The following is an 11,081-nucleotide window of genomic DNA, read 5'->3' as shown; positions in this document are numbered from 1 at the left end:
GCCACCGGCCATGTTCCGTGGCCGCCAACCGGCCAAGCCGCCGGCAACTACGACCTCCGCCGCCATGACCAAGCACGCCCACCGAGCAGCTGGCACCACCAGATCTTCCACGAAGCTTGCAGCTCCACCGTCTCCTCCCATCACCATGTCGCCACTGCGCCATCGGCGGACAGATCAGCCGCGCCGCCGCGACAGCTCAAATCGGGCAGGACGGCCCCTCTGCCTCGGGTGACCCGCCTCACCCAAAGGAACGCGCGAGGGAAGGGGCCTTCGCCGCCGCTGTGAGCCGCCCGGGGCTTTGCCCGGTGACCTCTTCCAACAGCGGCGGAGGGAAGGGAGGGGTTGGGAGCCCAGCGGCGGTGGGGGTAGGGTTCCGCCCGAGCCGCCCTAGCGGGGGGCGACACGGGGGACGGGGGCCACGCCTAGCAGGTACAATGTACTTCACGCTTCCCGTCATTTGATGATGGGATCACATCATTAGGAGAATGATGTGATGGATAAGACCCATCCGTTAGCATAGCATAATGATCGTTAAGTTTTATTGTTATTGCTTTCTTCATGACTTAAACATATTCCTCTGACTATGAGATTATGCAACTCCCGAATACCGGAGGAACACCTTGTGTGCTATCAAAACGTCACAACGTAACTGGGTGATTATAAAGTTGCTCTATAGGTGTCTTCAAAGGTGTTTATTGGGTTGGCGTAGATCGAGATTAGGATTTGTCACTCCAAGTATCGGAGAGGTATCTCTGGGCCCTCTCAGTAATGCACATCATGATAAGCCTTGCAAGCAATGTGACTAATGAGTTAGTTACGGGATGATGCATTACGGAACAAGTAAAGAGACTTGCTGGTAATGAGATTGAACTAGGTATGAGGATACCGACGATCGAATCTCGGGTAAGTAACATACTGATGACAAAGGGGATGACATATGTTGTCATTACGGTCTGACCGATAAAGATCTTCGTAGAATATGTAGGAACCAATATGAGCATCCAGGTTCTGCTATTAGTTATTTTTTTTGACTGGGAACTGTAGGGGAAACCCCCACAGCATATCATCACTTTATTGAGTAAAAGAGTTACAGTACAAGTACAAAGGAGGATTACAAGAGGTAATCAAAGTAACTAGGGGAAGAAGGAGAAAAAACAAGTTAAAAGGTACAAGTTAAAAAGATACAAACTATTGGCCTCAAGGTGGCAGAAATGAAATCCAGCGAAGAAGATCATCTTTGAAGGCAGCTTTCACTCTATATTGCATTAAAGTGATGTCATGGATGAAAGCAGATCTCCATCTATTAAATCTAGCCCTCTCATGCCTGAAGACCTTAGCATTCCTGATGATCCAGATATTCCAGCAAGCAATGAACACCACTTCAGTGAAGAAGGGCTTCCTAAAACTCCTGCTAGCATTCAGAGCCAGATGAGCCATGGAGTCACCAGAAGCCCAATCAATTTGCAGATAGTTCCAAACTCTGACACTAAAGTTGCAATTGAAGAACAGATGATCCCTGGTTTCCGTAGTCTGCAAAGGACAAAGAACACAGCTTACTCCATCCTCCAAATGCCAGTGTCTCCTATCCACCATGTCCTTGGTGTTCAACCTGTCCATAATAAGCATCCAAGCAAAAACTTTGATTTTCATTGTACAAGAGGACTTCCAGATCCAAGCAATCAAAGGGTTGAAAGATGCTGAAGCAAAAGTGTGAGAGTAAAACAACTTTGGTGAGTATCCCTTTGCAGTGCCCTTCCAAAACCAAATATCCTTGGACACAGGTGTTCTTTTAAGGCCACCCAACATGGACTGGAGAATATTCAGATCATCGAAAGCCTGGCTGGACAAAGGAAGGTGGAAGTGCTGGAAAATGTCCTGAGAGTCCAAGAACTCAAGAATAGTGATCCAGGGGTCCTTAACATAGGAATAGAGCCTGGGAAATCTGAGTTCGAGGGTAGACACCTAACCATCCAATTGCAAATTATCTGACCACATGAGAGCAGTGTCCCCTGCATTAATCTGAACCCAAGCACACTCCCTAAAATGATGCATGACCTTGCAAATATCCTTCCACCAGAAAGATCCACAATCAGAAGTTCCCTGGGGGACCCTATTATGATAGTAAGAATCCCAAATCAAAGAAACCCAAGGGAGCTCCTTTTTATTAAGGAAGCTATTCACATGTTTGATCAAAAGAGCAACGTTCTGAGAGCCAAGGTTGAGAATACCAAGACCTCCCCTGTTTTTTGGCCTGCATATAAGGTCCCACGCAGCTAGGGATGGGGCAGGCTGACCTCTATTCCTCCTCCAGAGGCATTGTCTCTGGATTCTCTCCAATTGCTTAAGGATTCCAGCTGGGACAGCCAAACTACATAGAAAGAAAATTGGCATAGATGACAGAGCAGAGTTAAGAAACTGCAGCCTTTCCCCCTGATTCAAAAAGGATGAGCTGGCTGTCATTCTCCTCTCCATGCAATCAACTAATGGCATAAAATCCACCATTTTAGGCCTAGTAGTTCCCACTGGCAACCCAAGATAAGTAATTGCATTTTCCCAATCTGGCAGCCAAAAGCAGAAGCTAATTCAGTCAAGGCAACAGTGTCCACATTGATGGGAATAATGAAGGATTTATGATAGTTCACATCCAGACCAGTGGACACAGAAAAGACCCTGAGCATGTCCTTGAGAGCTATGAGATGATCCTTGTCCGCAGGCAAGATGATAAGAGTGTCATCAGCATACTGAATCACAGGGTAATCCTGATCATGACAAGGAATTGGTAACTGAAGAATGCCCCTTCTGAACATGTCATTAATTACAGTCTGCAGGAGATCAGCAGCTAGGACAAAAAGGAGGGGAGAGACTGGGTCACCCTGTCTGACACCCTTTTTGCACCTGAACTTCCTACCAGGGACTCCATTTAGCAAAACTGATGAGGTACCTGTGGATAGAAGTTGCTTCATCCAGAGGATCCACTTGTCATTAAAGCCCTTATATTTCAAAATTTGCACAATGGCCTCATGCTCAAGGGAGTCAAAAGCCTTTTTAAAATCCAGCTTTAGAATCACAATAGGTCTCTTGGACTGATGGCACTGGTGCAAATATTCAAAGGCCCATCCAATACAATCTTGAATTGTTCTAGTTTTAATGAAACCATATTGGTTCTTGTGAACACACTGCATAATCACCTCCTGAAACCTATTGGCAACCATCTTAGACAAGAACTTAAGACCCATTCCAGTTAAGGAGATAGGTCTGAAGTCACCCACCTCCTCAGGGGAGGGCTTCTTAGGCACCAGAGTTATGTAGGAGTCATTGATATTTTCCAGATGAGGAGTACCCTCAAAGAAAGCCTGGGCTAGTTCATAAAAATCATGTGAAATAATGTGCCAGCACCTTTTGAAGAAAAGACCATTAAAACCATCTGGACCTGGAGCTTTATCAACTGGCATATGCTTGACAATCAAGTCCATTTCCTCCTTCTCAAAAGGCTTAGTGAGAGTATCCAATCCCACAACTGGTTCAATGAGGGAAGAAAGATCAAAACCCATATTAATTCCCCTGGAAGAACCCATTCTGTTCTTAAAACAATTCCAGATAATACCCTCCATTTGTGAATGATTGTCACCACTGTACCATCAGACAATTTTAGGTTAGCAATAGAATTCCTTCGATACCTCTCTGTGGCCATAGCATGAAAGAACTTGGTGTTCTCACCACCCACTTTTATGTATCTGATAGTACATCTTTTCTTCCAATAGAGGCATTGAAGGTGAAGTAATTTCTCAACATGGGTTTTGACCACAATCCTGAAATTAGATTCATGCCTGTAGAGAGGTCTATATTCCTCAAGCTCATCCAAGAGCAAGATAACACTATTGCATTTACAAATTAGAGTTTTCAGTTTGGAGATGTTCTTCTGCCATCTCTTTAGACACATCCTCAAGGACTTAAATTTGTCAGCTATCCTGGCAGTAATATGGCCCTTTCTGGAGTGTTTTTGCCATGAGGAATCAACACAGTCCATAAAACCCTCCAACTCCAACCAATAATTCTCAAACCTAAAGATGTTAGACTTGGGAATAGAAGTTTTGATTGTAACCATACATGGCACATGGTCAGAAGCAGTTCTGGCAAGAGGTATCACTTCAGTCATGGGATAATCAGATATCCAATCGACAGAAGTAAAGAACCAGTCAAGCTGCTCAAGGAGTGGAGAATCCTGCATATTGGACCAAGTGTAAGACCTGCCTTTGATGGGCAATTCCAAAAGGCCGAGGTGTCCAATAATCTCATTAAAGATGAACATGTCATTCAAATCACCCCCAGGTATATTTCTGTTATCCATAGAACGTAAGAAATTAAAATCCCCCAGTAATAGCCAATTCTCATCCACAGGAATGTTCAGGTGATATAGCCAGGATACAAAATTGTCCCTAGCCTCCCCCTGACAAGGACCATAAACCACCACAAGAGTCCACCGCTCATTGTTTTGCCTGGAAACAAACTCGATCACCACTGCAAATTGTTGGACTTGCAATAAAGTCCCACCAAAAATAGACGAGTTCCAAACAACTAGAATTCCACCAGAGGCCCCCAAGGAAGGAGAGAAAGCAAAGCTGTCAAATTCTTGGGGCAAAAACTTTTAAGCATTCTGGAATCGAATGAAGCACATTTAGTTTCTTGCAGACAAGCAATAGCACAGTGACTTTCGTCAATCTTTTGTCTAACAGCTCGTTGCCTAGCCTCAGAGTTTAAACCCCTGACGTTCCAGCACAGGACATTCCAGTTTCTACAGATATTATTCATAAAGGAATAACATAACCAAGTCTCCCATGCATATGACACACAGTGTCAGAGGCCCAAAAGCACATAAAAGTTCCGAACCGACATTATTACATATCCAAGGATCATAAAATGAAAACCAAATGCATAAAGCAGATTTATGGGCTTGCCAGACCCAGCAGCAAAAGGGCACACTATTCATTGGAAGCTTGAGTTGCAGCAGCAGCAGGGTCCACCATAAGTGCATCCTCCGAGAGCAGTGTTGCATCAATCTCCAGCTCCTTGCCAATAGCTTGTAGATGACTGATAGGAGTAGGTGGAGGAGCATCTCCAAATGCTGGGTCATCAGACATCTCTGCAGAAAGGGGCTTGGCCTTGGGCTTCTTCTTCTTGGGCTGCAGAACTAGCTCATGAAAAGTGGGCTTAAACCCATCCCGCTGGGCCGAACTTCTGGTACACCTTCGAACAGATGTATCAACAAGAGGCGTTGGCGCCAGAGTTTTGCGTGGCCTCCTCGTAGGTGCACGCGCAGAAGGAGAAGAGACAACAGGCGCAACAATTTCAGCATCATCAACAAACAAAGCTCTAGCCACAGGTCGAGCAGGTGTCGGCTCCTTCCACGTCAGTAAAGGAAGATCATCCTGCTGGAACGCAAAGTCCCAGTTTCTCTTGGCCAAAATTACAGGCGACAGGGGTTTGGGCAGCAGAGGTTTTGGCACCTCGAACATCAATGGAGCATTCAGCAGGTTTTCAAAAGAGCGCCTCCAAATCATTTCAGGGGGCAGAGGGGGACCAAAGGGGATCTTAACCACAGGCGGATCCAGAGCTTGGACATCAAAAGGAGGGGGTTGATAAACCACAATAGCCCAATTACTAGCATCCTCCAAGTCTGGTGCAATCTCCATCAAATCATACAGGTTGTCCTGTGGAGCCCCATCAATGAGAACGATAGGTGCTGGGGGCACCTGAGGTTGAGCATCAGAACTTTGGTGAGCAGAACTGGGTTGAGCCGAGGCATTCAACACCACAGATTCTTGATCGTCGACTGCAGGCACAGCAGCAGGCTCCTCCCAGTTTCCCCAATTGTCCTCATGCACCTCATTATGTGCAGGTTCAAGCGGAGGTGGCGGCACATCATTCCACCCCAGAGCCGGGAATGGAGGCAGAATAAAAGGTGGCATCTCCGGGAAGGGAACACCAGGCAGAGGATGAGGATTGCCATTGATGGGCATCCAGTCTTCATCCTGGGGCATCTGTTCAGCAAAATTGGCTCCAAGGATATACAGAGGCATCGTCCAAGACATCCGAGCACCACCCCAAGCAGCATACTCCATGAACACTACATCTCGTGGAACCAAAATATCTTCTGGAAAAGATGCAAAGACCAGAGTGCGCACAAGGTATGGATCCTCACTAATCCAATGATGAAACTTCCCAAAAGTGTTGACCGCTGCCTGAATGCTATCCGTATTGCGAAGGTCGAGCGGGATCCCCAAGAACATGAGCAGACCCTGACGGAAACCCTGAGCACCTCTAAAAGATTCCCCCTCATCATGTTTCATAAAACGCACGAAACGATCATTGCCAATAGGTTGGGGCGGCATCTGAAGAAGAGAAAACCTGACTGCAGCATCCCGAAGCTCAAAAAGACCCACCAATCTAATCCAAGGCTGAGCAGACCTCACCAAGACCCCATGAGCTTGCAACCATTGAACCACTTCCTCTCTAGCAACACCAATCTGATCAGGAGGGGGGATGGGCATTACCTTAGCAAGCATAAATTCCTCATGGCGGCGCACAAGTGGGGTATGTGGCATCACATAGGTCCGAGGCAAACGAGCATCTCCACCATCCACAATGTGATGGCCAGCCGGCACATACAGCAAGGGGTCGAGATGGAAGTTGGCCATCGGAGGGGAACAGCCCGGGCTGGAAGCAGACGGCGAAAACTCCGGCGGAGGAGGGGTCTCAGGCGGCGCGGTCGAAGGTGTTTTGGGACCAGGACTGATGGAACAAGGCGAAGGAGTAAATGCGGAAGTGCAAGAGGAGTCCAAGTTTGGTAAAAGCTGTGTCAGAGAGATATTCTCGGTGGAAGCTGGGCGATCCTCGGAAGTTGCAACGTTACCGGGTTTTGGTTTCCAAACCAGACCCAAAATCCTTGCAAACTTGTTACAGTCCTTTTTACCATGCCCCACCCGCAAACAAGAGGTACAACGTAGTTTAGACGTGCACGCCGCAGCAAAATGACCCTTAGCCAAGCAAAATTGACACGTTAATATTTCGTCCACCATACCCGATACCAAGTTATCAAAATCTTCTTCAGCTTGCTGAGAAGAAGGAATGGAAGGCCCATAAGATACGTAGTTCTGCTATTAGTTATTGACCGGAGATGTGTCTCGGTCATGTCTACAAAGTTCTCGATCCCGTATGGTCCGCACTTTAACGTTCGATGATGATTTGTATTATGAGTTATGTGTTTTTGGTGACCGAAGACTGTTCGGTGTCCCGGCTGAGATCGAGGACATGACGAGAAGTCTTGAAATGGTCGAGAGGTAAAGATTGATATATTGGATGATGATATTCGGACACCAGAATAGTTCCGGATCATTTCGGGTATTTTCAGAGTATCGGGAGTTTATCGGAACCCCCCGGGAGAGGTAATGGGCCTCATGGGCCATGGGGAAGAGAGGGGACAGCCCACAAGGGGTGCCCCCCCCATGGGAGTCCGAATTGGGCTAGGGGAGGGGGCGGCACCCCCCTTTCCCTCTCCTACTCCCTCTCCCTTTCCCCCTTTCCCACTCCGGAAAAGGAAGGGGGAATCCTACTAGGACTAGGAGTCCTAGTAGGTCTCCCCACACTTGGCGCGCCCCTAGGGAGCCGGCCTCCTCCCTCTCCTCCTTTACATACGGGGGCACCCCAAAGCACATCAATTGTTCTCTTAGCCGTGTGCGGTGCCCCCTCCACAGTTTACTCCTCCGGTCATAGCGTCGTAGTGCTTTGGCGAAGCCCTGCGCGGACCATATCACCATCACCGTCACCACGCCGTCGTGCTGACGAAACTCTCCCTCGACCCTCTACTGGATCAAGAGTTCGAGGGACGTCATCGAGCTGAACATGTGCTGAAATCAGAGGTGTCGTACGTTCAGTACTTGATCGGTTGGATCGTGAAGACGTTCGACTACATCAACCACTTTAAACTAACGCTTCCGCTTTCGGTCTACGAGGGTACGTGGACACACTCTCCCCCTCTCACTGCTATGCATCTCCTAGATAGATCTTGCGTGGTCGTAGGAATTTTTTTGAAATTGCATGCTACGTTCCCCAACACAGGCATGTTAAGTACAACAGGGTTAGCATCCACCAAAAATAGCAAATGGGCAGCATCTCTAGTATATCTTCATTGTGGAGAGTAGCATGGTAGCAAAGGGACAAATTAAAAAATGGACACAACTGTTGATTGCAACAGGCTTATCAGCATCCTAAGTCATGTTTTGTAAGTTTGTAGCCATTGAAATACAACTGTTTAAAAATGGATTCAACTGTTAATTGCAACAGGCTTAATAGTCATTCAAACCGGTACTGATAAAAATGCAATTGGCATAGTTAAACATCACAAGGCAGGTGCTGCCAGAGCAGAGAATGGCCGAGATGTCCATAAAAAGGTAGGGAAAGTAGCTAAAATGTGTTAGGCATGTTTACTAGAACATGCTTAATACATCGACCGTACAGAACATAGTCGTTAATTGCAACTGGTATTGGTAAGATTGAACTGGTGAGTACATACTTGGTATGTCCTGAGAGGTAGTTGCTGGGGCACTTCATCTTGGCCAGAGCCCGCCTAAAGTCAGTGACGGCGGAGGCGAGCTATTCCTCCGGGTCGAAGGGTGGATCAGTGCCACTGACATGTGTAACTACATGCAACCAGTAAATGGTAGAAGTTAAACTGCAATTGCACAAATGATGTGAAATACTATAAGACATGGGATGCAGCTAACCTCGACGGCAAACAACAGCATCGACCGTTATGACCCTGCGTAAGTACATTGACAGGCATGTTAAGTACAACAGGGTTAGCATCCACTAAAAATAGCAAATGGGTAGCATATCTAGTGATATCCTGAGTCATGTATTATAAGTTTGTTGCCGGTATTGGTAAAATTGAGCTGGACACAGTGATACGTCTCCAACGTACCTATAATTTTTGATTGTTCCATGCTATTATATTATCAATCTTGGATGTTTTATATGGATTTATATGCTATTTTATATGATTTTTGGGACTAACCAATTAACCTGGAACCCAGTGCCAGTTTCTGCTTTTTCCTTGTTTTTGAGTTTTACAGAAAAGGAGTACCAAACGGAGTCCAATTGACGTGCCAATTTTTGATGATTTTTTATGGACCAAAAGAAGCCCCCGGAGTAAAAGAGTTGGGCCAGAAGAGTCCCGGGCAGCCCACGAGGGTGGGGGCGCGCCCTACCCCCCTGGGCACGCCCCCTATCTCGTGGATGGCTCGGAGACCCCCCCCCTGACGTGAGACCTACGCCAAAAATTCCTATAAATACAGAAACCTCCAGAAAATAACCTAGATCGGGAGTTCCGCCGCCGCAAGCCTCTGTAGCCACCAACTACCAATCGGGACCCTGTTCCGGCACTCTGCCGGAGGGGGGGATCCCTCACCGGTGGCCATCTTCATCATCCCGGCACTCTCCATGACGAGGAGGGAGTAGTTCACCCTCGAGGCTGAGGGTATGTACCAGTAGCTATGTGTTTGATCTCTCTCTCTCTCTCTCTCGTGTTCTTAATTTTGCACGATCTTGATGTATCGTGAGCTTTGGTATTATAGTTGGATCTTATAATGTTTCTCCCCCTCTACTCTCTTGTAACGGATTGAGTTTTCCCTTTGAAGTTATCTTATCGGATTGAGTCTTTAAGGATTTGAGAACACTTGATGTATGTCTTGCATGTGCTTATCTGTGGTGACAATGGGATATTCACGTGATCTACTTGATGTATGTTTTGGTGATCAACTTGCGGGTTCAGTGACCTTGTGAACTTATGCATAGGGGTTGGCACACGTTTTCGTCTTGACTCTCTGGTAGAAACTCTGGGGCACTCTTTGAAGTTCTTTGTGTTGGTTGAATAGATGAATCTGAGATTGTGTGATGCATATCGTATAATCATACCCGCGAATACTTGTGGTGACATTGCAGTATCTAGGTGACATTAGGGTTTTGGTAGATTTATGTCTTAAGGTGTTATTCTAGTATGAAATCTATGATAGATCGAACGGAAAGAATAGCTTCGTGTTATTTTACTACGGACTCTTGAGTAGATCGATGAGAAAGAATAACTTTGAGGTGGTTTCGTACCCTACCATAATCTCTTCGTTTGTTCTCCGCTATTAGTGACTTTGGAGTGACTCTTTGTTGCATGTTGAGGGATAGTTATATGATCCAATTATGTTATGATTGTTGAGAGAACTTGCACTAGTGAAAGTATGAACCCTAGGCCTTGTTTCAACGCATTGCAATACCGTTTACGCTCACTTTTATCATTAGTTACCTTGCTGTTTTTATATTTTCATATTACAAAAACCTATATCTACCATCCATATTGCACTTGTATCACCATCTCTTCGCCGAACTAGTGCACCTATACAATTTACCATTGTATTGGGTGTGTTGGGGACACAAGAGAATCTTTGTTATTTGGTTGCAGGGTTGCTCGAGAGAGACCATCTTCATCCTATGCCTCCCACGGATTGATAAACCTTAGGTCATCCACTTGAGGGAAATTTGCTACTGTCCTACAAACCTCTGCACTTGGAGGCCCAACAACGTCTACAAGAAGAAGGTTGCGTAGTAGACATCACACGGTAATATTTGAACATCACACAGTGTGCAGTACTGAAATAAACAAGGCACAAACATGCTTAATACATCAACCGTACAAATCATAGTCGTTGCAAGTGGTATTGGTAAGATTTAGCTGGTCAGATCTTACTTGTTAAGTCCTGGGGGGTAGTCGCTGGGGCACTTCATCTGGGCTAGAGCCTGCACCATGTCGGCGGCGGAGGCGAGGTGTTCCTCCGGGTCAACACGCACAGCGGCCATCATGCCGTGGACCGCCATCAGCTCCTGGCGGTGGGGATTTGGAAGCATGAGGACCATTTAAGCAATCAGGCTGGGCCGTGATAGAGATCGGTGGGTTACGTGACTGGATCCGAGCAGAACGTAGATGTGGTTGAAGTTGTGGTTGCGGCAGCGGCGGTTTGAGATGCCGGTAGGGGGAGGTG

Source organism: Aegilops tauschii, chromosome 1 (assembly GCF_002575655.3).
Source record: "Aegilops tauschii subsp. strangulata cultivar AL8/78 chromosome 1, Aet v6.0, whole genome shotgun sequence".
Classification (NCBI taxonomy): Eukaryota; Viridiplantae; Streptophyta; class Magnoliopsida; order Poales; family Poaceae; genus Aegilops; species Aegilops tauschii.
Note: the sequence above shows the minus strand (reverse complement) of the source record.